Raw genomic sequence first — 26772 nt, forward strand, 5'->3', positions numbered from 1 at the left:
TCTCGGAGGAGCTAGCAGACGCCATGTTTTTCCATCCCAGTCTTCTTTACTGATTGGCTCGTGGGAAGCAGAATGTCTTGGTGGTCAGCGTTTATTTCTCGGTGTGATTGCTTTTAACATACAGTGTAGCTGAACTATTCTAGCCTGTTGAGTGATGTCAAATTTTCTGAATGGTTTGAAAGTGGATTCAAAAGAAAATGCAGGAATGATCTCCTCCCCCGCAGCCACGAGTTAAACTCTTACTTCTCATCTCTCATTCTCTTTCACTATTTGTGCTGAGGCAAGGAATTTGAGTTTTCCCTCCGAGACATTTCCTCAGGCTATCAGACTGTGTAAACATCAGTCTGAGGTGATTAATTATGCCAGGCAGAGAGAGATAGAAGGAGAGGGCAGAAGGGAATGAAGGGAAAAAAGCAGATCATATAGATTAGACTCTTGAGTCTCCTTGACCTGGCTCTCCCGCGGTACCTGCTTGTCTTTACAATAGGAAAAAGGTATAAATATTTCAAGTCAAATAGAAAGCGGTATAAACTGAGCTTTCATATTTTATTCATCAAAGCCCAGGGATGTAGATGCACATCCACCACTCTTGATGCCTGCAGGGCAAAATGCTCCAACGGTATGTATGTTTATGTGTTTGCAGGTGTGTGTGGGTGTGTGTGTGTGCGAACACAACTTTGTATGCAGAAGATTTCTTCATCCACACAAAGCCAGGTGATAAAAAATAATCCGAAGCCTTTTGTCCACTCTTCTCGTCTTTTTTTCCCTCAGCGCTGGCTTCTTTTCAGATGTCTGCAGTGGTGACATTATATATGCTGCCGCATGCAGTGTAAAAATATGTTCTCATGCTGAATATTTTATATGTGGCTTCTCTTCACATTCCAAGTAGAAAATATGTAAAGATATCTAAAGATGCATGGATTGTAGACGTATAATTCTTTCCGGCAACAATATTTAAAAAAGGCTGGTGGTATTTCTTTTGTGTTAATCTGTCTCTCGGTACTTGATGATTTCCGTTCTCCGTCTGTCCGTTACGCTCAGCCCTAAGCCCGAGTTTTCCCACTGCAGATGAAATCTTTAAAAAGCGCCTCACAAATATTGACTTCATGTGTTTCAACAATAAGGAAGGGCTCTGACTTGAATGTTTGTCTTTATGCTTCTGTCTACACGAGAAAAGTGAAAGTTGTGTGGGTGGCCATCTGTTCATTATGATGACCTTGGGCCTGCGTCTTACAAATACCTGACCAGTTTTCCAATATTACGTACATTGATACATTGAGGACTGCCACAGGTGGAGGAAAATGAGAGAGTATCTTTTCCTGCAGGTCAAAATCAACTGCTGCTTATATGGTGAGATTCTCGAGACCTTTGCATCTCCAGAATAAATGTTGCCAATGTATTTCTGCAACCTAAAGACGTGTTGAAACTTTACATTTCACAACACTGTGCTGATGGTCTAGTTAGGTTTAGGCACAAAGCCCACGTGGTTAGGAAAAGATTACATTTTGTGTTTTAAATACCTGGTTTTGTCGCCACACACGGGTCTGGTAGTGTCCTGATGTCTTGTTGAAAATATCCAGTGGTTTCAGTTAGAACTGCTGAAACACCATCTCAAACAGCAGTCTCCGACTTGGTTGCATTCTTGCCCAGCCACCATCATGTCATTCACCTCTGCATTTGAAAGCTAGCTCATGCACATGTAATATGAGCGTGATATGACAGATATTCTAGAAATGTTGATATGAACCTCTCTGCTCACTCTCTGCTATAAACCTGCAGGATGTGCAGTGGGTTGCAGTCATAGTAACCAAACCTCTCCACAGCACTTCAGTCCATCCCCAGAGTCCCGCCTGCACCTTTCTGCCACTATAAAAGGCCAATGGACAACTAATGGTATCACTAACCATCCTGCAAATGGCATGAGCTGCTCTGCTGCTTTAAACTGCCTTCATGTGGTGTAGAGAAATGGATATTTGTATAAAATGAAGTCATGAATAAGTCATGTTATTCAGGGCTTAGTGAGAGTTGAGAGAAACCTGCTTCTGTGTGACTGGTCTGATTCACTTGAAGCCACCAAACATGCAGAAATGATCCTCGACTGTAAAATTTACTATTTAATAGAGAATTAACACAATTTTGAGTTACTGACTCTTTACATTTGACATTTTAAAAATCTAACTGAGTAGTTTTGGAGCCTAAACCTGACAAAGTATCTTTTGTACCTAAACCTAACCAAACCACGGGCGTTTGACAATTTTAATAACAGTCCAAAAGTCATAATATGTATGAAGTGTTTGTCAGCAAGCTTTACTTTGAAAGTCGTAGCGGATGTTGCATATAACGTATTGCTGCTAAGTTGACCGTGGAGCCCTTCAACTGCAATACTAGAGAGGTAGGTGCAGCAACATTGTTTGAAGCTGAAGGCCACTGAATAGCTGCCACATTTGTAGAGTTGGAAAATGAGAAGGTGTTGGAATAAGACCTTTCCCTGAAAACTGGCTATAAATCTTATTTTACGTGACTGGGAACCAGTGAAGCCAGCTGACCTGCTGCCAGGATTTTATGTCACACACTGTGTCCAGGTATGAGGGGACATGAACATCAATGAATGAAGATACCGAACCCCAAATTGCTCCTGATGAGCAGTTGGCACCTTGCATGGCAGCATCTGCCATCAGTGTATGAATGTGTGTGTGAATGGGTGAATGTGACAGGTGTTGTAAAGCGCTTTGAGCCGTCTGTAGACTGGAAAAGCGCAATAGAAATGCAAGTCCATTTACCATTTACCATCAAGGAACAACTAAAGAATCAAATCAGATGCATAGAGAGCGTGCGTGAGGAATATTTCTTCAGATGAAAGAAAGCAGAATTGGATATTGATCCTGTCAGGGGCCAGAACAAGGAATAAAACTCAAATAAAACACATGATTCATCTCTTTAGAAGAGAGATACAAGGGTCAACAGACCCAGAAGAAGAAGAAGAATACTCATTGAACGCAGACAATGACTCAGTGAATGAGATAAATACTCTATCAAACCTCCTCATTCCCTCCAGAGACCGCTCTGATAATACAATAACATGCATATTCAATATGTCTCTCACCTCAAGGACGATAACGACATATTGATGTAAGTTGTGTTTGCCATTATGTAGCTCTAAATTAGCTTGAAATGAGTTCAACAAAAGACTCAAACATCTGAGAGATGACATTACTAAAGTTTCTGCCACTCTGCTTTTCCACACAAGGCATAAAATTAGAAGATGCTGAAAATGATTTAGCTAAAACAACCGGCTGAGGCCTCATATTAGCCTCATGTTTGTGCACAGAACAAAGGATTGGAAATTATATTCTGATTTTACTACGGTGTAGTACAGAGTTGGACATCCAACATAGAAAACTGTGGTTTGCTTCCTGTTTCCAATCGACAGTATTTATTCTTCTTTTAACCGGCAACTTTGGACAACTTTTTGGTTTTAACTTATCATTCTGAAGTAAATACTGATTGCAGTGTAATGGCTGTAGAAAAAATGTCACCATCCACTCATTGATTGATCCCCTATAAATCTTTTTCACACAAAAATGAAAGACATATTACGGCACGAAGGAAGCGCAACCGAAACAGGAAGTGGCATTATTTTCCCCGTTCACCAACCCAAGGGAACGGTGGAATAACTGTGGAAACACAAAAGAAAAAGAAAGAAAGTAAAACAAGAGTAAACTGACAGGCGTTCACTCGATGGAGAGCGCTCCGGTGTTGTGTCAAAGTCTGTTCCCTCGTTGATATGTGTTTCCTCTTACCACCGGGACTTGAGACGGTTCAGACCGACAGACTTGTGTTTTGCTTCGGACAGTAGCCATGATGCTAACGGTGATAGCACTAGGAAACACTAAAAGGTATTTGCTAATTTGTCGATTTCTGCTTTCAGAAGGAAATTGCTCATCAACATAACTGTATGCTTGATATGAAAATGACTACAATAATGTAAAGTATGAAGGAGTTTAAGTGGCTAAAAACATGAAAGAACATTATTAAGTCCTTTAAGTGAAATGTCGACTGAAACCAGCTGGTCAGCTTCGACCAGCAGACTGTCAATATCCAGCCAGTCAGTCAGAGAGCAGGAGCGTGAGGCGGTGCATGTCTCCAGGGTTGAGGCAGTGTCAGACTGCACAGCAGAAGATATCAGCCTTCCCTTTATTGCTTTCTGTCTGCTGCTCTGAGAGCTTCTCCATCACTGGCTGAGTGTATTCAAGAGCTCTGAACAACAGCACATCTCTCCTCACATACAGGGCATCTGAATCCAGAAGGGAAGGTGTTTTTGTGATTTTAATCTCTTCACATTATTTTGCTATTTCAAGTATTAATCCTCCAATCTACAATCTGCTTTAGCCTTTGAACAATCTGCCCAAAAGGTCCACATTCAAATTATGCAGTGCAAGATATGGATTGTACTGACAAATTGTATTTTAGCCCAGCTCAAATGACAAATGTACAGTATGTGCACCCCCACCCTCTCTGCCATCAGCCAAATCATCATAAAATACAAACAAACCCTGGTTTCAGCCTTTCCCCACACACACTCAGCATGTTCTTCTCAACGTTGTCAGCCAGAGGGTGAGAGTGGGGTTAATGCTATACAAATGAGGGGAGGTTGTTGAATATGTATGGATGTAGGGCAGTGTGTGAGCGCAGCAGCAGTAGGGCCTGTCAGACAGTCTTCCTCATTAGCAGTGACTGAAACAGACATGCTAGCGCTGCACGGTGTAGCAGTGAGCTTCAGTCGGTCCACCTGCAGCACTGCGGAGGAGCCGAGAAGCAGCGCTCGGTGCTCGCTGCCAGTCTGATAGCACCTCTTTGCTCCCTAAACCTGCAGCTTCTGACTGCTGTTGACTCTTGTTAGCGAAGTCTCACATTGAAACTTTCCGTCTCCTGTGGGAAAGTTTGTGTAGAAGTTAACTGTGTTGTCTGAATTTGAAACATTTTAACAGAGACAGAGAAAACTTTGCGGGGTTGATGTGGGAGGAAGTGCGCCGAGCTTTTAGTCGTCCTCTGTCAGCAGTTTCTGCTTGAAACCGAGCAGCGTGCGTGGGTTCAATGAGTTATCTGCACACAGGAATGTGGAATCTCAATGACACAAATATCACAGCTTTCTGCTGAAAGGAGCTCAGTGTGCAGGGGGAGAAAAGTTTTTAAACTTTCGACAGCTTTCCTGCACTGTTCTCTAACCGCATACTGACAGTTTTGCAAATTGATTGACGTATTTTGGAAGAAGTAAACAAAAAACTTGTTGCTTTAGAATCAAGAAAAAAAATAAGTGTGATCTTTGAATATACTTGAAGCACTTTGTCAGCCCAGTCGGCAGGATAAGATGTCGGCTCATCAGCTGATTCTGCAAACCACCGACACGTCCAGATTTCTCATAGGCTACTTACCTTATAGACATTTCAACAAAACGTCTCATATCATGTTCTTATTAAATGTTGGTCACCTAACTTTCATGGCTGGAAGTGGAGGGAAGGTGGTGGTACTGTAAGTGACACCTCCAGCCGTGTTTGTGGCGACAAAACCAGCTATTTTTTAAAGACACCTCAGAACACTTTCCAGCCATGTGAGAAGAAACAAAACACTGTTTTTGACCTGAAGTCAGTACATCTCCAGCCGTGATTGTGGCGACCAAAACAGGCATTTTGAGCCAAAACATGATCTTTTCCTTAAGCTTAACAAGTGAACTGAGTTTCAACTCATCAGTGGTTTTGCAAAAATGCACATTGCCATCATTTACTCTGGCATTTGGGTTGTTAATGAGCATTCAAAGTGATTGAAATATGCCCTCAACACTGACATTTTTTTTCATATACTTTAAGAAAACAGTATTTCTATTGACAGCTTTTTTTGTATTTCCTTGCCCACAGAGGGTCCCATGTGGTTCAGCACTGGTACGTATATTATTTACCACAATATTTTAAATGAAGGGAGAAATTAACATAATGCCAACATTCATTTTTTGATGATGTTACAGTTATTTACTGTTGCAGTTTAATGTGATTACATTAGGGTTTGAAGTATGAGCTAAGGGAGCTCAGACACTCTCTAGAAGGCCTCTTTTGAAAAGTGAACTCTAAAATATTGTCATTTTTGTAACTTTTTTGAGAATATTGCCCTCTTGGACTTCTCTACCACAGTTTTCTTCTGTTCTATGTGTCACTTTCTAAATGCACCCCCGCCACATTCCCCTAAATGATGCTATCAACAGTGAACTCCCCAGACTGCAATACCATTTTCCAAGGGAGCAGGGGAGACTGAGAGCAGCGCGGCTCTGCAGTATTTGTCGAAGGAAAGTGAATGAAAAAAAGTTTGGTCCGCACCAAATTCAAAACTATCTTTCATATGGAGCAGACACTTCTGTGGTGGCTGCAAAGACATTTGTCAGCCGCTCATGGTACAGCGATCTGGTAATTTGGTGCTCCATCAAAATTTGAGGCACGACGGTGAGGAGCTCCTGAGACTGTGCAGCCGCGGGAAATGTTCCCCTGCATGCACGTATGCTGCATTAGTAGAGACAAATAAATCTGCTGTCTTAATTCTTAAGATGAGACTTCAAGGCAGAATGCAGAAATACTTTCTTTGCAAATGAACATTATGAGCTTTTACTTTGTTGCATACGTGCTGTTTGCTTCTGCAGGTGCTGCTGCTGCTGCTGCTGCTGCTGCAACCTCAAATGATTTGCAGCATCCTGCATTTGTACAATTAGCATATATGTTTGGCTAATTGTGTTTTGCTCATTCTGTATAATTAAGCTTCTTGTTAATTTAACATAAATGACTATTTTGCTAACTTCACATCTTCATTACGTTTTCATTACTTGTCATATCTTCCTAATGAGGCTGCTCATTATGCCAGTTCATGTAATGTCCTTTAGCAGCTCTCACAGAGGGAAAGCATGCAGGTGTACTCGACCTAAATCAGATCTGTTCCTCGGCTGGAGCTTCCTCTCCTGCCTCAGTCTGTCTGCCTGTATGTTTCTGTATTCATGCCGATCGCATCGGAAGACTTTAAATATCCTGGACAATTTTTTTATAAGCATCAGGCTGTTTTTATGGTTTCCTCCACTTGGTAACATCTCATTTTGCATGGCCTAATTTTGTCATGAACCGTGAACTGCTTGTCAACAAGCTTTATGTTGAAAGTGTAACCAGAAGGTTGCATAATACGTATTATTGCTCACTTGACCGCGGAGCTCCTCACGTGTTTATTTTGATTTGTTTTTCCTATTTCCTTGTGAGGTTTCTGTCGTCTCTTCCACGCATATTACAGAAAAATTAAAAGCCCAGATCAACAACAGTTTGTTCCGTTGTCACTTCCTATCTGTGGGACCGCAGGTTTGCTGCAGGGTCTTGCAGGGCTCCTCGGTGGGCACGTGGGCTGCTGCCGTCCTCTGGTTGTCTTTTCGAATGAGTTGAATGTGAAATGATTCTTTAAGCGATGCTGACTGTTACACCTCGCTCGTATCTTATCCATGCAAACAGATGCTCGTTAGCCACAGGGGGATTTCGTTCTGACAAAAACAACATGAGGACTTGAGACGTGAGGTGAGGTGAGAGTTAGAAGAATAATACCGCCTTAGAAAAAAAAAATGTAAACCTGCGTGGAATTTGAAACAAAACCCAACAAACACTCTTTGTCTGCAGTTCAGTGTCCCAAGTGATTTACAGCACGTCATTGTGTGCATCTTTCAGAATGTATTGAGTCAGTGGGCATAAAAGCCTCAACCTTCATACGAGATGAGGAGGTCTTTAAGAATTTCTACAGCCCCCCCGATGTGTAACATGAAGCGCGTAGGACAGAGACAGAGCAGGATTTTCAGAGTGCTGAGAACATTTTTGTGATGCCTTTTCTCTCTTTAGCTCTCTGTAGCATGGAGCCTTTCATATTTTCAGGCAGAGTGCGTCTCAGCGGACGAGACAACCGTTTGGGAATCCGTGATGCATAATCCCTTTAGCGACATGCACAGGTAAAATTGGAATGTTTCCTCTTGGCACATTCTCCCTGGGAAATTTTTGTAAAATGAGCAAGAACACATGTTGTGTTTTATTTAACAATTTTTAAATAGGGAACATGTGGAGACCTTCAGTACGAGGGTATAATTTGCTACATGGGGAAGCTGGGAAAGCACGAGGGAATATGAACAAAGATTAAACGACATGGTATCACAGCAGCTTGTGAAACTAACAATATATTATCCACAGGAATTTGTGTACATGGACATGTTGTTTTAAATTGTTTTTGTGACTCTTAGCACGACTACCTTTTATGCCTGATTTAAACACAACATTATGAACCGTGCTGGAGTTGCAGGAAGGCAGACTGAATCTTTATGTCTGTTTAGGTTGACTTTTCTATTTCCCTCTCATCACAACGCTGTGCTTATGCTCTGCATAAGTTCAGGCACAAAAACCACATGGTTAGGGTTTGGAAAACATCATGGTTTGGCTCAAAATACCTGTTATGATTGGCACAATCACAAATGGAGATGGTCCAACTACCCATGAAGGAAAGCCAGTTTTGGTCACCACAAAAACTGCGGGACACGTCTGCACATCTCCTTAAAAAAACAGCCAGTTTTGACACAAGAAAAATGGATGGAAATATCCTCTAGTGTGAGTTGAGTTGCAGTTGGCCGTTTGGCAGCCTTGTTGGCGCCATCATTCCTAAAAATCTTGGTTTCTGCCTGTCCAGACGTAGACACGGAGAATGTAGTCTCTGAATATCTTCACCCTTCTCCAAAAGGTCCGTTTTCATGTTGACATGGCCTAAGGTGAGGAAAAGATCCTGATTTTGGTCATCATGATATGGTTTGTAAAAAAAATGGCAATATTCAATCTTAAAGATTGAGTTAGAGGTTCTTGTGAATGTAAAAGGTCTTTAAAGTTAAAAGCATTTAAACCTACAAACCTGTAAATGAGCATAATGCGTCTCCTCTAAATAAGAGACACGGCTCTAACAACTCTAACCCTTCTTATGTGTGTAACAACGATTAAACAGGGCGGACGCCCCGCAACGAAGTCAAACTGTCAAATGGATTTGTGCGGCTTAACTTCCAGGGAGAGGAAATCACAAAGGATGAGCCTCCCCGAGTTTGCTGCCTCCGTTACACTCCAGCGTGTGTTGGATAATGCACTATCTGTTTATTGATCAGTGATGCTGCTAACAGCACAGCATGCCCCCCGCACCCCGGACAATCTGTACAACACCGCGCCAGAGAAATCCAATTAAAATTTTAACAACACTGATAAAATACGCTTCATTAATTTCCACTTTGATTCAGCTTTTATTAATGTAAAACTCCTTAAAATTGTCATCATACCAAACCTTTTATCAGCTCTAGATGTTAAATGTAAACTAACTAACCTCTCTGCTGGTCTACATTGTCAGCTTTCTTTATCATAGTCTATAAATAATAATTATTATAAACAATGCTTCTCCAGCTGGCCCAAGTGGATGAAATATTAATTAATGCAGTGTTAGTAACAGCGTGGCCTCGTGTTATCGTATATTAAATGATTGCAAAGTCAATGCACGTAGATTTTAAGAGATGGCACTGACTATTAGAATCAGTATCAGGAAAGAAAAAGTTAGATCATCCTTTCTGACCACCGGCTGAGATGGGGATGCTCATAGCTGAGGAGAAGCAGACTGTCCAAACTAAGAAGGTCCCAGGTGAGAGCGTAGCAATGTGGAGCAGGCTGCTGCTGGAAAATGGCATATATAAAACCTCCCTAATACCTTTCCAGAGTAGATAAAGGTTAAAAGAAGTGTATAGCTGCAGCTGCTGGCCAATGGATCTTGAACATGTCCAACGTGCCAGGAGCTAATAGAACAAGCTCTCAGAAATCTGCAGACTGTGAAATTACCATCAGTGAATGTGGCTTAGGCATTTAATTCTGTCATCTCCACTCAGTCAAGAAAAAGCACATCTGCTTTCTGAAATACTACTGAAGCCCGTGTTCCTCCAACTCCACATTACAGTACAGCGTTCCACTTTTCATTGGAAGACGCTGAAGAGCTGCCTCATCTGTTTTGTGAGAAAGACACGCTGGCTGGTGCAGATGACGGGAACAAAAGGTGTAATTTAGGCTGTAACTGCAACCAAAATCACTTCATTTCTTTGATAGAATTTAGGCAAACCAGAATAGGATGCTACAGATCCAAGAGGTCTTATTAAACTTATACCATGAAGCTAAATGTAACCGACACCCGACTCCTCGAGCGAAAAGAATCTGATTCAGAAAACATCCTTAACCTTACCCTGTGAAATCTCATAAAACAGTCACAGTTTAACACAATGCTCAATGCTTTTCCTTCCTTATAAATCATTTGTGAAGTTGTTCTTGGAAATATTTTGTAACCTATCTTGTTTCTTCCACGTTAGCTAGCAAGCAGTCTTCTTCCCTGCGTTGAGTTGGCATATATCAGTGTTTCTCTGCACATTGCCATATGTCGATTAGTGGAACTGCGTGACGAGTAACACATGAGAAAAACTGAAAATTTTACTCAAAGAAATGTAAAGTTTTAACACATCAGGGGTTTGCGGAAATATATATTGCTAACATTTATTCTGGCCATTGCATTGTTGCACGTGAAAATACACTCGTGTGTGAGCCAACGATCTGTGTTGACACCATTCTGAGAGGTCCTGAGCCTCACACAGCTTCATGTGACGCCTAAAATCTGACACATGAAAACTGAAAATTCATTGGTTACTCTCCATAAAATCTAGCTTGAAGACAGTTATCAGCTGTCTAGGACAAATGAGCAGCAGCCTTGAGTTTGAGAGAATAACGTGAATCAACAAAACGGCGACGGAGCTGTGTTTGTTTAATGAGACAAGATGTTCAGGCGGGGTCAAGAGTGTGAGGGGATCATTTCATTCAATCAAGCACTCAGAAAAAAAATATTGTACTGTATTCTCGCTCTTTGAAAGAAGTTGTACTAATCAATGTGAGCAACTTGTTTGTGTCAGTTTGAAAGGAAAAGCTGCGTACTGCAGATAGCACAGTTGATCAAGTGAGCCTTTTTAAGTTTTTATTCAAAATGTAGTTTCTACTTTGTAAACATGAATGATGCAAAACACCTTCCCTGCTAATTACAGCTGAATCACAGCTCGGCAGCTGGTGCGATTCACTTTCTCTCCTTTAATCACAGTTGAACAGGTAAAGACACTGGAGGGTCAGGACCTACAGGGACCCCTTTATCTATAATTAGGTCAATTCTCTGAGCTAGCTAAAGGTGTCTGTACGGAGACCTGACTTCTGGCACCGTGCGATGATACATCAGTTTGCCACGCTGCACCCTGCCTGACATCTCCAGGATAGATGTCTGTAGCTTCCAGCCTGGAATGAAATTAACTAAAATCAGAGTCCTACGGGCAGAGTGTCACTTCAACTCACAGAGAAGAAAGACATGATCCGCAGATTATTGTGACTTTGACAAACCAAAAGCTCTATCCCAAACGTGCTCATTTTAAAGTTATGGGGCTTGCGCTCTTATAAGCTTCAATGTGGGCTGCAAATAATGATTGTCAGTCATTCTTAATAGTATATAATCCATAATATACAGCAAAAGTAGTAAAAAATGAGCCATCACAAGTTCCAAGGGGCCAAAGGCTAATCTTTTAATTGCTTGTTTTGTTTGACCAACAACCCAATAACAACTCCCAAAAGACAATGACAATGACATAAAGTGGCAACTCTACACAGATATATGATGCCAATGCACTGCTTTGATGGCAAGATGAAGCTCATTCTGATCTGGTTGGTTATTTCTCTGCTTTTGAAAAGTGAATTTGTGAAAGTGCAGGCGGTGGTGATTGCTGTGGCACACCAGTCAAACATTCTCCAACAAACACAGATGTTGTTTGGTGTGCCGTGGCTGTCTGGCCTTGTTTGGAATCGTTTCAGAGATGTTTGGTCAGATTGGACATGTTCAATCTGCGTTTGACAAAGTTTTATTCAGTTTGCCAGGCTTTCAAATGGACAATTACCACACGCACATGCCCAGTATTAGGCGGTAAAATCCATTGGCATCGCATAACATTACCTGCTCCAGCAGCCTGTGGTTCTGCCCTGGTGCGGCATGAGAGAAGGTTCACAAAACCAGATCTGTTGTCATTTTCCAGCTTACAACAAAGATGAAAGGTTCCCATGTATTTTTTTCTGAATAACTTCAGATTTTCTTCCTATACTCCTGATATTTCTTGTGTACTTGAAAGCCTCTTGTCATTTTTAAACACAATAGTACAAGGAGTGTCTCTAAAATACAGCGGATATCCTCTTCACACTTCTAAGGTCTTTTTTTAAGTGAGCTGATTGATTCAAGTACGTCTATCTGCAGAGTCACAGTAGCTCGGCCGACAGGACACACCTTCGAAAACTGAGGTTTACACTAGTGAATGTCAGCGACAAAATCTGGTTGATTTCATTGTTTTCTATTGGAGTGTGCCAACTGGCTTCGAGCAACACAGCGTTGTGCAGCCCAGTGCGGCACGTCGCTCTGAGCCCAATGGCCTTTTTCTGTTTTCCTATTGTTTGCCTTGAAAGCACGACATGGACGAGGAGTGGTTGATTCATGACGTTGGTATGAAGAGTTATCTATACAATACCATCTCCTTTCATTACAAAACAACCTAAATAAGGTGCCAGCTGGCTGAAGGGAGATCACCAGGGAACTGATATCTTCATCATCTCTACTTGCTGTTGGCTCTGTTTTTCCATCTAAACGTCACAATATAAAAACACGTTTTCTGTTTAAAAAATACAAATGGAGGAAGATAGGCTCTTAGCAAACTCACCCACCTTTGAGGACTTGGTACTACCGGGGCAGTTAGTTTTTAAAAGCACATTCTAAGGCGACTGCCATCATTAGAAAGTTCCTGTAGTTGGAGAAAGTTTAATTAGTTTTTTTATGGTTTTGTTTAGGCGTCAGTGGCAGTGGATATTGTGTGCTTTACTTTCATTGTAAAAAGTCAAAAGTTGAAGGTCTTCAAAAGTGTAAAACAAAATCTCAACTCTTACAACACACTTTGTCAGCATTTCATTACAATCTGCTTAAACTCGTCAACTTAAGCAGCAGCAATCTGTAAAAAGATATGAGCACTGAAGGTTTATAAACTGGATTAGTTATCTCCAGGTCCGTCTTATGGACAGGTATAAACTTCGGATCGTGGTGTCAGATGAAGCTTAAGAGGTCACATTGGGTTTAATCCTCCGGGGGAAAGTGGATATCAGTACTATAAACTTTACTTTATTGGACTGACTTATAGTTTCCACCTGAAAACATTCCCAGGCTGTAGAATAAATGACTCCCTGAAAAAGATTTCCTAGCATACATCACTGACGGCTGCAGTGGAACCAAATACATTTCCGCCTTCCTTTCCTGTGAAAATTAAACATTCAAGTCAGAAAGAAACATCTGTTTACCTCAGTGCACCTTTTGTGTTCGGCACACAGAAAACTCTGAACAAGTTTTTCTTTTTTTTTAAATCAGGTACCTTGTAAAAATCTCAAGGGCACGAGTGAAACTCTGTTCAGAGTACTCCTGGCGTTCACTCTGTTTTCTAGGGATTTGCTTTTTTTTCTGGAGGTACTGGAAATCTACAAAGCGGCGCACAATGCAGAAGGAATTTAATTTGATCAACCAGAGCCTGAAGCTACAGCAGTAGATGATGGATTTCCCTGCGGTACAGCAGCCCTGTCCTATAACTGGAAAATTAAATTATATTCCTCAACACAAGTTCCTCTGGGTCTTAATATACATACATTCTTGCGTGTGTGTGCCTGAGTGTGAGAGATGTTGGAGATGAGTGGGTTCATTTGGAGCGAGCTCAGGTGATGAACCTCCGGAGACGCTCGCGAGGCCTTTGAAGATACTTCCTCTCATTCACTTTGCATCACTTATGGGAATTCGTTCACTCACTATGCATGAATCAATAGTCAAGGAGGCTAGTGGTGATGTGGTGCAATACTGATGTTAACGCAGCCCACAGTGAAACCACCAACCGACCAATGCAGGTTTAAACTGTTTCTTAAGGATTATACTGTTAAAATGCCACACCTGAACTATTTTCATGTGTAAACCCATCTGCATGAAGCACATTAATATTGCCGATAATCACTTTCAATTCATAGCAAACAACCCAATCGCCAGAAGAAATCTTTGCAGTGTCAGCCCAGTCAGCAGGATGGTAGCCGTTAACATTTCTGCAAACCACAGATACGTCCAAGGTTGATATATGGAGGAGATAGTGGTAACCAACAAGGCTGCCAAACAGCTGACCGCAGTTAGCGTCACACCAGGGGACCTGGGGACATTTCCTGACATTTTTGTGGCGACAAAACTGTTCTTTTTAACAGGAGACGAGGAGAGTTTGAGCTGTTTTCGTTTTTTTGGTTGGATGGTTGGACCATCTCCGTCTGTGAGAGTGGCAACCTAAATTGGCATTTTAAGCCAAACCATGATGCTTTCCGAACCCTAACCAAGTGGTTTTTGTGCCTAGACCTAAACAGAGCATGACCACACTGTTGTGACGAGAGAGAAATAGAAAATTCGGCCAAACCGGAAAGTTGCAACATAAGAAACAGACTTGGCTGATATTTATTCTGGCGACTGGGTTGCTCCTCATGCTGGAAGAGAAGTTTTTACAGTAAAACAAAATATATCTTGTGTACATTTCTGCAAACAACAGATATGTCGAATCTGTACATTTCCTTGTTGGAACTTTGTTTTTTCGGTTCAATTTTTAATTTTATGTTGTCACAGCTTTATGCTGATGATCTGGTTAGGTTTAGGCACAAAACCCATTTGGTTAGGGTTCGGAAAGGATCATGTTTCGGCTGAAAATACCAGCAGATGTTCTGACTTCCCGTTATAAATATCTGTCAAACAACATAATTGTCTCCTTAAAATATGCAATGATTCATACTTACAAATGTTGAAAAGCAGGCTTTTCTCACCTTTTGTACAAATGTCTATCCGGTACGTTGCCCATGTCATGTACAAATGTGAACAGATCTGTGGTTTGTAGAAACTTTCATCTGATCCAGACGACTGAGCTAGCTGGATGGCAAACCTTGTTTAATCATTTGTGTGGCACTCAGAAGTTTCAGGTACACTTTTAGATCCACTTGTCTGTTTTTATTAGCCTCATTGTAGCTGCTTTGGACCTGCTATGTTGCTTCATTGACACACAATGCCTCGTGGCAAAGAATGAATCGATGCTTAGGATCAGAGCTACAGGGAAGAGCTGCACTTTTTATACATCCTGTCTGACCACCAGTTCAGAGCATTAAACTACAGCGTTTAGCTGCAAACTCTACATTTAAATGCATTTTCTGCCACTATTTTTTGTATCAGTTATGCCTGTTTAATAACTTCTCATCCAGTACATCTGTGCTCCTGGCACTTAAAATCAGCTTCTTTAAATTTAAACCCACAAGAGGCAGAAGTCATCACCATCGTCCATCTGATTTTAGTTTCCTGCTTTTTTCATGTTGGTTTTAAATTGAGCTGAAGTCTCTCTCTGAAAGATTACATGGAGAGCTGCAGCCCGTGGTTTGGTAATTATATTAGGAAGGGGATGTTTGAATCCGACTGGGTGCCTTGCCGTCTCCTGCTGTGGGCCAAACTGTCTTTCAAACACGAAAAACTGGACAGTTTCCATCAAAACACCTCAGTATTTAGTTTTGCTTTTGCCAGCATAGACTTGAAAAACGTAGGTCCTACAAATGAGTGTGAATAAAAACAGGCCAAAAGGAAAGGAAGTTGGCAGTTTCCTCACATTTGCATTTTTATATATTTATAATCTTTCAGCAGTAAAAGTAGAGGTAGGCTCGAGAGAAAAGCCCTGGGGAGCCGTCACGTTTCTCTCAATATTGTGCTGTTTAAAGTAGAGCTTTGGATGTTTTGCTGAATTCTGCTTAGAAGCAGTAGCACAGTAGTCACATACTGATACTACGAAGCAGATCTGTCATACGCCTTCACACTTTAAGAATAAATGTTGAAACTTTACATTTCTTTATGTTGCAACTGTGCAACGCTGTGCTTCTGGTCAAAAATGGCTGGAAATGGCCAAGTGTCATGTAAAATATCCTCTGGTGTGACTTTTGGCAGCCTTGAAAGAACGGCACCACCATTCCCTCCACCTCCTGATGTGAAAGGTGGTTAGTAAGCAACCAATGTAAAAGTGATAAGCCACATTTGGTACAAAAATGTCAACCTTGAATCATCATATTCATCAGTGCTTTATGATGCAGTCAGAAGCTTGTTTATCTTACCAAAGTTTGTTAAAACATTTGCCAACTTCAGTTATTAACTTTTTTACGATTCTCACTCTGCTGTATGTGCACAGCCACTATGGTATAATTAAAGTTGGGCAAAGATGGTGGTTTTCGTTAAATGTTAATGAAGTAAACACACAATGTCTCCAGTTCCAAATCACCGTTTTAATATTTAACCAAGACCCTAAAGTGCTTTGAGTGCCTGAACATAAAGTTGTTTAAATGATGTCCTGGTCCAGGTTTCACAAGTAATAAAACAAATGAAACATATTGTCAGAGGATATTTTACTGGTATGTTTAATATCAACATTTAGTAAATGAGTCATGTATGGTACAAGTAGTTTATTGTGTGTGATGGCACTGTGTACTTTTGTTTAGCAGCTCAGCTCAGGGCCAACATGTGGCTTTATTGCCTGAAATAATACCAGCAGTTTTGGGTCTCACAGCGCTGCACTCTGTCCAAACTGCCATCGGCGAGACCCGACTCAACGTCCCGCTGTGATGCTCAGAGCCACCAGGAAATCAGTCAGAGACTTTTTTGCAGCTGGCTGGAGAAGAAAGACAAAGTTTACTGAGCATGCTGTTCTCTCTGCGGTCTCCTGCTACACATTGATCCGGTCACAACATGGAGCAGTCACAGTCCAGCGGCATGTCACTGGTGGTCTGTGCACAGCTGCAGGGTTAGCTTGGGGAGACCTATTTTTGTGTTGGCACATTGCAGTTTTCCTTTTTCTCCCTAACCTTGGTGCTCCTACTTTCCTTTCACCTTGACGCATCGGACCACCAAGATGAAAATATCTTTCTTCTTACTTTCAAATTTATGAAAGGGAAAGACTGAAGGTCAAGTATACCATGTGTTTGACTTCCTTGTGTCAAACGCCTGACTTAGTTATATGTAAATATATGGACAAGAAATCTGACCACTAACTCGCCAACAGCAACACAAAACTATTATCACGGCAGTATTTGCAGATGATTTGAGTTCACATGTGAAATTAATACGTTTCTTGCATTAGAATCAGGGTCGGCTGTAGCTCAGGGGGTGGAGCGAGCCGTCTAGCAACTGGAAGGCCACTGGTTTGAATCCCCAGCTCCCCCAGCTACATGTTGAAGGCACAGGTACATTTTAGGTGTCAGCTGAATGCAGTGTGCAACAGGCTCTCTGTCTCTCTCTCCATCTCACTCTTTGCAATGTGATCTTTAAATTATTACTGCGATTCTTCCTCGTCTACATGCTAATGGACAGATGGACTCACAGATTTATACACTTAGAGCCAGGCTGAGAATGAGTGACTGTTTGTGTGTGTGTGTGTGTGTGTGTGTGTGTGTGTGTGTGTGTGTGTGTGTGTGTGTGTGTGTTTCTGAGATGAGGAAAGACATCGTCAGGTACAGATGACAAACTGGGACTGAAGCAGTTATTGTCAGATGATCATCTTCCTGTCAGCTCAGTGAAAACTCTTCACTCGGCTGTCTGTCCATCCTCCTGTTTTCCTTTGCACCTCATAGCACTTGTGGCAAATTTCACCACAGCTTTTCACTGTAAAAGGAGTTGGCAGTGGATCCTTTGAGTCCTGTGGGTTGCGAAGTGAGGCCCTCCGTGGATCTGATTGGTTCCATCATGTCCCGCAGATGCTCGATTGGATTGGGATCTGGGGGATTTGGAGGCCAGTTCGATGCCTCGAGCTCTTTGACACGTTCCTCGACCGTTTCTGAGCAGTTCTTGAACCGAGAGCCAAGCTACTTCTCTTTTACAGTGAAAAAGGTTGGTTGGGTATCTAATAAGGCCGTCCCTTTGGTGCTTAAGCTTTCATTCAACCCACATATTAGGCATGAGCTGATTTAAAAAAAAGGTACAAAAATGTAGAATAAACTTTAATGAACTAGATCCAGTTTTGGGTGAGGCCTAATTCTGTTGAGGGCTGGGAGTCAAAGCTCTCTCCTCAAGAGGGTATCATGCCGACTGTGAGGAAGCCCTGAAATAGATTCAAACTCAGTGGAGAGCTTTTATTTCCCAGCAGACCTGGGTGCATGTCGAGATCTCCCAGGAGGAGCTACAGTAAAAGAAGGAAGTGCTGGAGGAGAGATCAACAAGAGAGCTCCTCCACCTGCTCTGCTCGATGGTATCATAATCATGAATCTATTATTTCATAAGTGGATGAAATGATCTTTCTATGCACTGTTGAACTGGTCAATTGGAATCTGAGATTAAAAGAGGCACCCTCTTTAAACCACCCTTATTCAGATCCATGTTGAACGAGGAGCGCTGAGGGCGGAGGGCTTTCGTACATCTCATTTTGGTTCTGCTGCTTGATTAATGTGGCCCTTCACTTCAGATTGGGTTTTTCACCAAGAATTCTGATGAGACAGTCAGATTTCCACTGTAACATTATTCCTACAGCACGCTGAATAAATGCACTTTTCATAGGGCCCATTGTTTTAATGATGGATTGCATGCCGTATCTTGAGAAAATTGAATACATTAGAGATCAAGTTTTAACAAGATCATTGCAGTTTTGCAAGCTCTGCTTTTCTACAAACACCATGAAAGTTGAAGAACATTAAGCCGCTACCCTTGAATTTTTATGAAGCCTAATAACGTTGAATAAAGTGACTCTAACGTCAAAGTGTCACACAACAGTTGTGCTTAAGCCACTAAGAATAAATAGCTTACTCTGGCATTTGCCATTGAGCTTGTACTGCAGAAAGTGGAAGATATAACTGCATATGAACCAAACATGTTCCTAATGAGTTGGTGGAGACTGGAGACGTGGAGACTGGAGACGATGCTGCCAAGCAACGGTAAACATTCTAGCCCTTGAGGCTAACGCTAGCTAGCATACTACTATTGACAGAAACTTAAAATCTCTCCTCCAGTTCATGCTGAAGAATAGAAAACCTGTGTTGACTGCATCTCATCCAGGCTCGTTTAACCGTCTGTTTTTGGGTTTTTTTGGTTGCACCACGCTAATCTCCGTTTTGTTTATGTCTGCTTCCCCATGAGATCACGTGAGAGGGAACATGCGTGCAGCTTCAGTGTGCAGAGCCACGAAGCCAGAGCGCTGAGGTCACGCCACCCGCTGCTGCACAGGATGTGGCCGAAAGATTCAGAAATAAAGAAGTAAAGTAGCCTTTTCTCCGTCTGCAGCTGGAAGCCCGATACAGCGAGTTTAATACTGCCATATGGAGGCAATACATTGTGACAGGTTGAGTTTGAATGTAGTGGTTTGGTTCACAATGGACATGACAAGCTGTCCTTATATACATTATTGTAGTCATTGAATACAGACTCGGCGGAGAAAATACCACTTTGCCTTGCGTCATGATGTTCTTACCTGCTGAGTCTGTCATTTTCTATATCAGGACACCTCCTGCTGTACCCATTATACATATAAATCTTTCATGCAGGGCGTAAATGCAGAGTTAGCATAGCTTTAATGCAAGCGCCGACATTTCAGTTTACGTGTTCGCTATGAGAAACAAACAGGAAAAAAAGGGCTTAAAAGCTTTCTTAAAACCTGCAGAGAAAAAAGAAGTAGCTCTGCAGAATCTAACGTGTTTGAAGATGGAGCAATTTACGAGTGAAAAGAAAGTGTATTCTTTATCAGAACAGCCAGCTGTGGCCCTGTGTGAAACACTGCCAGCCCAGGGAGCAACAGCTGGCAGGGGAAAGTGTTCAGCTCCTGATTTTCCTGATAAGCACCTTTAATCACAGAGGGACAGCTAATCAGTGAAATCACCTGTGTGGTGATTGGTTTGTATGCAACCGTGCAGACTCTCCACTCTCCACAGGCTTAACAAAATGAGATCTCTTCAGAAAATAAAGCTCTTTGAGGACCTGCTTTGTTCACATCAAAATTGATATGTACAAAACTGGGTCAGGCATTCATATACTGTCCTTAAAACCTACAGTGACACATTTTCTTTCGGTTTGTGCAGAAATTGCAGACATTTGGCTTAAAGCTTGAGGGAGTTCACATCTATATTGGGTGTACAGTGACTTGTAGCCCTTTTGGTGCACAGTCCACCAACAATCCTCAACACACAGAAACAAAGAAAAAGAGATTTCATGGCCAAACAAACACAAGATAAAAAGCTCATTACAAGTGAGGCAGAGCATGAGCAGGGAAGATAACAATGTTTGCTGATGTGAGTTGGGAGAACTTAAACACTTATTGATTGTAAAAGATTTAACATCAAACACTAAATAGTCCTCGTACATTCATTACCAACATGCACATTTATTAGCAACAATCTGGTGACCTAAAATGAGGTAATCATATGTGAAAAGGACGATAATGGTCATGTGATGGAAACACCCAGAAATTAAAAGCCGAGTCATCACCTCATTGTTTCACATCAACCACAACATACAACAGGCTTTGTGAAAGAAAGTAAATTGCGTATGATAAAATGTAAAAAGTTCTTATGTGAACATTTTCATTCATATATGAAAAAGCCAATCAGCTGTGAAAATATCCAGTTCACATGTGACTTGATATTTATTTTCACACATTTTCACATGATTTTTAGTTTACTTGTGAACAGTGAGGGAGTTATTTTGTCATGGTGTGTGCCTCCGTCTCGTTTTCCCCTCTGATTGTCCCAATTAGTTTCACCTGTCGCTGATTAGCCTCCTGTGAATTTTAGTCCATGTGTTTTCCCTCTTTTTGTCAGTTTCCCCAGTGTTTGCTCCATGTTCCTGTCTGAGCTGCCCATCCTTCACTCTGTTTGAATGTGGTTGAGTTGTTCAAATGTTCTGTATTCCCTTGGTTCTTCCTTTTTTTTCTGTTTTTTGATCAGCTTTTCATTAAAGGTTGCTCTCTGTTCCACCATTTACCTGCCAGGAGTCTGCCTTTGCCTCCTTTTTTGCTGCAACTTAACATTCATATGTGAAAACATTTAAGAATATTTAGTCCACATGTGAAATCGTGTTTTTCCCCCGCGAAAAGGCTTTTAATGGACTGGGGGATGTTTTTTCTTCAGTTGTCCAGTCGCAGAGATCACCCCTTTACTTAATTCTTCCCGTATTGTTTTTGTGAACGCGTGGAAACCTCCATATTTCTCTCAGCAAGTCATACATTTGTACATTGTTCAGTTGTTGTCAGACTAAATTATCATTTATATCTATATATTCCTTTCCCCTGACTCTCAAAACCTCCATGTTGAACTACAGTTTCTGAAAGAGTGGAACTTGCTCATATGGTATTTTTTATCATGTTTAAAGTTGCTCATGTACGTCCCCCCCTCATCTGTAACTGTCACATTAAAACAAAATGGTAATTGTGGAACCAGAACACAGCTTTATTAAAAATTCTGTATTGTGAGGCGTCAGCTTTGTGCCGCTTCTGTCAGCCGCAGCAGCTTTTAAAGGCTGTGATAGAGTCGACCAATCAGCAGAGGAGCATCTGACCTAATGTCGAGCTGACAATTTGATTAATTAAATGCAGATTCCAGCCGCTTTATGACTGATAAGACTCATTTCGCAGCCGCTGCTGAATAGACGCTTTGATGCAGGTTTTGAATTTCTGCTTTTAGTGCATCATGATTTAGTCAGAGTGTGTGTGTGTGATAGATTTGTTCCCAATTAAATTTCTCTATCAATTTATTTTTCAATTAACCAAAGTTAATTGATCAGAACTTAATGAAAGTTCTCGGCACACCTGGGGGGGAAAATAGTTGCGAGGGGCTCACAGTTTTTGGATCAGAGCAAATAGATTTTGGAGAGTGGGACGAGTTTTAATTCCCCATCCGCCACAATCAAAGCTTGTGAAATGAGGCGGGCTGATGGAACAGCTGAAGAACAATGACGGGCTGTCTCTCGCATTAGAAAAGAAAGAGGCATCTCATCAAGTTCTCAATTAAAATTTCACCTCAAGGGAAAATATCTGCATTATTTGTAGGAGACGTATGAAACGGACTGCTTGTTTTAATAAATTAAACAAAAGCAGAAACTGTCATTGCAATTTGCTGCGTTGGAAACGTTCTAGATCTTCAAAATTACATGTATATGCTACTAACTCACCACACCAAACTGTTTGAAAGAGAAATGTCTATTAAAAGTCTGTAATCACCAACCTAAATCTTCCTCACCCAACTCAACCTGCAGTTGAACAAGCAGCCTAATTTTAGCTTCAACAAACTAACAAATGTGGCTGTAAATGACGACAAAGCTTCCATTTTTCGCCGGATGCGTTCTCAAAAGATACCACACACTACTCCCCTTGCTCTGCATCACTATGTGATCATCATACATTCATTTTGGACATTTTGACTCATCACACCTGGAAAAGCACAGGTGGAATTTCTAACATTAACAATGGCTGCATTCCATTCAGGTGAGCTCGTTCCAGGGCTCTGGTTCTGTGCGTGTTCGCTCACTGACGTGCCGTACTGGGTCACCTGTGCTTTTTCCTGCTTTGACAAGTCAAAATGTCTGTCGTGAAAATGGTCTGTTCTCACAACAACGCCTGTTGGAGTGACGTGTGCTGAATCTCACATTATATTCCTCATGTTAGAAAAAGAAAATAGGAAAAGGTTGTTGACAATGTACGTGTCTGCAAACCACGGATATGTTTCAACTTTACCTTCCTTTAGGTTACATTTCCAGTTTTATCTTGGGATGATGCTGTGCTTATGGTCTGCTTAAGTTTAAGAGCAGGCACATGGCTAGGCTTAAAAAACCTATTATGGCACCCAAGAAAACATCTAGAGATGGTCCACATTCACGTAAAAAACAGCTGGTTTTGGTCACTAAAAATGCAGAAAGAGATAGCCAATAGATTTTTTGTTTTCTCCAAAGGGAGAAGGTGACGGGCTGTTATTCTCTCACATACCTGTATGAACTCCACACACAGCAGAAGGACACCAGCTGCCCTCCCCTCTTGCACCGTGACCTTAAGTCGGGACTCTCCCGGTTGTCCGTCTCTAATGGAGTCAACACGACGGCCATCTGTCAGACAGCCTGTGAGCTGTGATGTTGTGTGGGTGGAGAGCCCGGCTGGTGTAATGAGCCATAAAAGCGGTGACAGAGGAGAAGCCGTGTGGAGGGAGTCTTGCATCCATCTCTGTCTGCAACAGGTCACCTGGTGACCTTCACAGGGCCCAACCCTGAAATTTCATGCTAAAAGACCTTCCAAAAGAGCGAGCTCAAGATGAGTGTATGTCTTCATATTTACCTGTAAACAAGATAGTCAGGGTGCTGCCTGAAATAGATCATTTTCAGCGTTTTCAAGTGTCCTTCAAGCCTACAGTAGCAGATCAGAGATTGACTGTGCAACAGATGAAGTGTGGGATGCACTCACCATTATAAACTTTATGAAGCACCTGTCACCATGGATACTGATGGAAAGCTGAGTACTGTTTAACTGTAAATGATAAAAACAATCAGTGTTATGCTACAAAATAAAATACAAAAGTTTGGAAACAGCTTAACGTGAATATCCACAGTTTCTCCAGGAGCTTTAAACCACATCTCAGAGGCTTAATCAGCACACGGAGTTGACTCCATTAACGTGTGACGCACAGGAGCTTTTGTCACATAAAAACAGAGTTTCATATGGAGAAACCTTGTGTCTGTTAAGAGATTTTATTTATTTAACCAGGAAGCCTCTGGAGATACAATATCTATTTTACAAGAGAGACCCAGTCAAATAGTGACTACACTCTCTGATGTCCCATGGGGTCATCAGAGAGCTGTGCTGCTCTCTGCAGGAGAGCATGCATGCAATGCTCCCGTGCAGGTAAGCCTGATTGAGGTGATTCAGCGCACCTGGCCAGTGCAGCTATTTAAACAGCTGCAACCCTCACTCTGCTTTGGTCCCCTGCAGGCACGCCACGGTCCAGACTTTTGGTGAGATTGTTTTGAGTTTATCCTTTTGTTCACATCTGACAACACACCCACACATTTCACACTCATGCACATCATACACCACTGACCTTACTGATTTACACATCCCATTTTGTAAATATGAATTGGGTTATCTTAATTTGGTTTAATTTGGATTAATAAAACATTGTTTAACATCTAAATATGGTGTATTCTCCCATTTTTGTCGTGTCCTACTGAACTGGGTCACGACAACTCACATTAAACATTTATTCCAGTGATGGATAAAAAGCACAAGAACTTGCGGGGGGGGGGGGGAACAAAGGAGGAAGTGTGAGTGATTAAAACATGTTTTGGATGGTCTCCTGACATCCAGTTTTCAGTGTTCATATTATTTGCATGTATGGTGGTTTATTCTGTATCATGACCATGAAGGGTACTTCTTAACTCTCCTGTCATTTCAGGCAGGTAACCAACTCATCCCCCATGCCCATGTCCTCACCTGTGGCTCATTCCCTCAGTCAACTTGAATTTTGTTCCCTGCCAGATTGTCTGTCTAGCTTTCTAGCATTGTCTAACCTGTTTTAGGCCTCGTCCACATGTACAGTAGTTTGGGAACAGGGTTATAGGAAAAAAAAAAATCTCCACACAACACTCCTGAAAACACATGCATACACTGGACATGCTCGTGCCGTTGTCATGAGGAAGCAGATTAAATACTTTGGTCGGTTGCTTGGTTACAGAAAACACAATGAACGAGGTCGTGAAATACGACTGCTCTCCACTGGATCTTCTTTGGTAATCTGCTGCCAAAACATTGTGAGCTGCTGTTTTTGTATCTCTTTTCTATCGCTGTATCATCAATGTCCATTTGTGTCTTTCTAAATATAACGTTAAACGATATAAAATCCATTCCATCACAGACAAACTCAAAAACCTCCACTTCTGCCTGTCCAGATGTAAACACTGAAAGGGTTTCTGAATATCGCCTCCCTGGAAGGAGTTTTTTCCCAAAGCTGAATTTTCATTGACCTAAAACAGTTTACATGTGTGTGTGAAAAGGCCAAACGTTGAGAAATACCCACAAACATGTGGACGTGGCCACAAGTATGTTGGTGCTGTTTTGGAAAACAGGGTTTTAAAACAGACGAGGATTTTTGGACCACTCAAACATAATCTCAGTCCATGCTGACACCTGAACACTGGGCCTGGTGGTGTGAAAGGGAAGCAGACTTTACTCTCTGTGGTTTGTTGCTTTTTTGCAGAAATGATTTTTAGATGTACTTGCTTACTTTTGCTTTTTATTACTGTGTTAGGTAACCAAGGCAACATGTAAATTATCCTGAAAATGGAGAGGCAGAGTAATGTTCTCCTGGATAATGCTTTTTTGATTTAAATGTGTCAGCAGCTGTTTTTGTCTCTCTTCCATCATTGTATTTTAGGTTGTTTGTGTCTTTCTAAATAGAGACAATATCACATCTAATGTAGCCGACAAAGTCAAATACTCCAGGTCACATTTGACACTGATGCTACACTGATAAGACCCAGTCAGGAAGAGAACATGTGTCTGTGCACCATTTTCTCCCCGTCCAGACATTAAAAAACTGAAAGGTGAGTTTTTGAATATCTTTGTCCTGGAAGGACCTTTTTCAGTGACCTAAAACTGTATTTACATGTTTGCAAGAGGGCCTGAGTTTGATTTTATTGTTACTTGTTATATCACTGACCTTTCATTGCAGATCCGGCCTCTCACTCATTCCAGGCAATCGATGCCCCACACCTGGTTTCCCACACCAATCTCCTCACCTGTGGCTCATTCCCTCATTAGTCCCTCAGCAAATATACTCGTCCACTTTCACCTGATTCCTGTCAGACTGTCTTCAGCATGTTGCTATCCACCATGTCTTATCCTTTTCTTAGTCTGTACTGACGCGCCTGCTTCTCTTCAGATTACCTGCCTTTGACCTCAGCTGAATCTTTTTCAATCAACCGAGCTATCCTCTCTACTCTGACTGTGTCATGGTCCTGCTTTTGGGTCCAAACCTGAGTGCCAGTGACCTTTAACCCTCAGTCCTCACTGGCTGGAGGATGTTTTTAATATATTTCTACCCTGTATACAGACACAAACACACAAACAACCCCAGCGAGATCCCACCCACACTCACATAGGACTCCCTGCACCTTTCTGACCTCTCTCTGTCTTTGCATGGCCTTGCCTGGAGGCAGGCAGACACACACACACACAGTGCATTCATTTCACTAGAGCAGGCTGTATTCAATGCAGAGCAGGGAGCAGAGCGATATGAGGCGGTATCATTATCCCTGAAGGCATATTCTGCTGCAGAGTCTTTGGGGCTTTATTGGGAGTTCATAATCTGCTGCTACTGCTTCGAGGCTTTTCTCACTGTCATGTAAAGAAAGAGTAGTTACTTTTTAGTAGTTACTTTACCCTTTTGGGTCTCGCACTTGTTTCGGCCTTTCACCATATCGCTCTCCTTGTTAGTACGGCTGTAGCTTCATTTCATCTCACACAAATACTTCAACATGCATACAAAAAGCTTTATCACATGTTTATGATGATCACTTTAGATGGAAAAAATGGCCAAAAGTGACCAA

The sequence above is a fragment of the Pagrus major genome, chromosome 13 (genome assembly GCF_040436345.1).
Source record: "Pagrus major chromosome 13, Pma_NU_1.0".
NCBI classification, from domain to species: Eukaryota; Metazoa; Chordata; class Actinopteri; order Spariformes; family Sparidae; genus Pagrus; species Pagrus major.